This window comes from Notolepis coatsorum, assembly GCF_963971535.1.
Source record: "Notolepis coatsorum genome assembly, chromosome: 15".
Taxonomy (NCBI): Eukaryota; Metazoa; Chordata; class Actinopteri; order Aulopiformes; family Paralepididae; genus Notolepis; species Notolepis coatsorum.
The window spans coordinates 53,801,765-53,804,994 of record NC_140179.1 but is presented as its reverse complement, the minus strand read 5'-3'; positions in this window follow the sequence as shown (position 1 = coordinate 53,804,994).

Genomic DNA, 3,230 nt, shown 5'->3' with positions numbered 1-3,230 from the left:
GGAACGTAGCATGTGTTGTGGCTGCAGCCCCGGATGCGTCTATGCCTTCTACAACGCTGTTCGGTTTCCGGGTTCCTCTGATTGGCCACTAAGCCCACGTGACCCTACGCTAGCACGCCCCCCTTATCGCCGCCAGTTCGCGCGACAAGCCCCTTCAATGACAGAGCTCTCATATTTGCGAATGCATAAACTATATCTTAAATTATGGCTATGTGTCTAATATGGCCGTCGCTTATCAATGACTTGTTTTGTTTACATCAGGGTGAACGCTGTTGCATTCTCAAATATGAGAGCCAGCAATACACAGCTATGTTGTTTCTTTACACATATGTTGGATTATGTAATTGGTTTGTCATGACAAACCAATAAAAAATCGGACTTGTTTTGTTTACATCAGGGTGAATGCTGTTGCATTCGCAAATATGAGAGCCAGCAATACGCAGCTATGTTGTTTCTTTACACATATGTTGGATTATGTAATTGGTTTGTTATGACAAACCAATACAAAATCGCTACTTTACATCAGGGTGAACGCTGTTACGCTGCCACCACCCACTTCAATGACAGAGCTCTCATATTTGCGAATGCATGAACTATATCTTAAATTATGGCTAATATGGCCGTCTAATATGTCTAATATGGCCGTCGCTTATCAATGACTTGTTTTGTTTACATCAGGGTGAATGCTGTTGCATTCGCAAATATGAGAGCTATATCTTAAATTATTATTGTGTCTAATATGGCCATCGCTTATCAATTGACAGAGCTCTCATATTTGCGAATGCAACAGCGTTCACCCTGATGTAAACAAAACAAGTCATTGATAAGCGACGGCCATATTAGACACATAGCCATAATTTAAGATATAGTTTATGCATTCGCAAATATGAGAGCTCTGTCATTGAAGGGGCTTGTCGCCAGTGGCGGCCGGTGGGTACTTCGCCACTAGGGGCGCTATACCAAACATTTTGCAAACATGTACAGTACAGTACCACGCAACAGACTCATGGCAAGACGTGAGCGATTCGACTCACGCTCACGGCAATGAATCGGCTCTTATGAACGAGTCGCTCAGCTGTTACTACAACAACACACAACCAGTCAAATAAAGTATAGTCTAGACTCTAATTCACAACTTGAAACACAATATATAAATAGAAAAGTTAGAAACAAAACTCGCCCGTCTCCAAACACAGGCAGATCTCTCCCTCTCTCATTCTCTCTCTCACACACAGCGCGACGTGGAATCGATTCGTTACACAATCATATATTGTTATATGATTATGACCTATTATATACCAAGAATAACTTCAGTATGAGTACAGGGCTGTACACATATTTTGCATATTGTTAAACGAGCCAAGGCTAGCTATTAAACTATCGATATGAATCGAAAATCTGGGACCCTGATGTAAACAAGACAAACGTCTTTCTCTGGTCTGCATCCCCTTAACAATTGTGTGTATTGAGCCGTACTGTATTGTACCCATTCTGCAATCTGTTAACAAAGTTCTCATTCATTCATTCATTCATTCAAACATAGACGATATTGAACAAGCCATAATCCACGTATTTTCAATCCGAGAGAGCTGCAGTAGTTAAATCAATGAGCCATCGACATAGTCAGTGTGGTGGTAACGTTATTATTGCATCCAAGATTGATACACGGCTGGCTAGGCAGTTGGTAGTCATAGTCTTGTGTTATAAAATAAATAAACAATCAGCAATGTCTTGCTTCATGAATGGCCAGCAGTAGCCTAACAGTACTGCTCCTAAAAAAAACTATTTACAAACGTTAACGTTAACCACAGAGAGAGAGAGAGAGAGAGAGAGAGAGAGAGAGAGAGAGAGAGAGAGAGAGAGAGAGAGAGAGAGAGAGAGAGAGAGAGAGAGAGAGAGAGAGAGAGAGAGACTCACTGTTTAGTTGAAACGTCCAGGGCAGGAGAGCTTGATAAACGTGTATAATCCACTGATGATGTATTCCAGACCACTGTCCACTGTAGTCTGTCTCCAGACTGCATCCGCCATGATATAGCTTGTTAGCCAAGTGTTAGCTCGTTAGCACAACACAAGTACATTCCTTTGTCCATTTCCGCTCGAACAGACTGCAAACTACCTGGCGTTCTATCGCCATGCTCTAAGACAAACTCTAACCTTAACCAACTTTGAAAGAGTGCCTAAGCTTAACAGTCTAAAGAACTTGCAGTCACGGCACGCTCGTCTAAAACAAACAGCTGCCTGCATCATTCTCACAACAACACAACTATCTCCACCGACCAACCTAGGAAGGAATAACCTAGAATTGGAACATTAGAAATTGGATTCGGCCAATCAGAGATCGTCTCTGTGAAATTCTGCTACGGAAAAAAATACTGGCGTCGGCCAATCAGAGAGCGTCTCCGCGAAATGCGGCTACAGATATTCTTGACGCTACTGGCTAGACCGCTTCAAATCGCGCCCGGATTCCAACATAATAGTCATATTTCAACGCACAACGCGTTATGCACTGATTGGCTGTGACGGATACAGCGATCAAACTGTGACGCGCACTCAAAGCGCTATCGCGTATAGCCCGGGCCGAGAAATACGAAAAAATAAAAAAAATAAAAAAAACGTGATGTCACTTCCTGCTCTGGAAAACGAGTGTTTTTTAATTGTGATAATAACGTTATATTGAGCATTGGAAATACATTTAATTTTACATTTAATATTTAAAATGAGTAAATATTATTCATTTTAAACATGTTTATATTATTTATAGGGCTATAAAACAAAAAACTAAAAACTTATTTTTCTTGTTCTCTCATATAACCAGGGTAGTTCCTGAGGGGGGGCGGCGCCCGAGCGCCCCTAGTGGCGAGCCGCCACTGCTTGTCGCGCGAACTGGCGGCGATAAGGGGGGCGTGCTAGCGTAGGGTCACGTGGGCTTAGTGGCCAATCAGAGGAACCCGGAAACCGAACAGCGCTGTAGAAGGCATAGACGTGCCCCGGATGCGTGTATATTTTGCGTTATTTCTAAACCTAGCCGCATTTCTGGCAAGACGCTCTCTGATTGGCCGACGCCTGTTTCTACACTGGTTAAGCTTAGGCACTCTTTCGAAGTTAGTTAAGGTTAGAGTTTGTCTTAGAGCGTGACGGCAAGTTCTTTCGACGGTTAAGCTTAGGCACTCTTTCGAAGTTGGTTAAGGTTAGAGTTTGTCTTAGAGCATGGCGATAGAACGCCAGGTAGT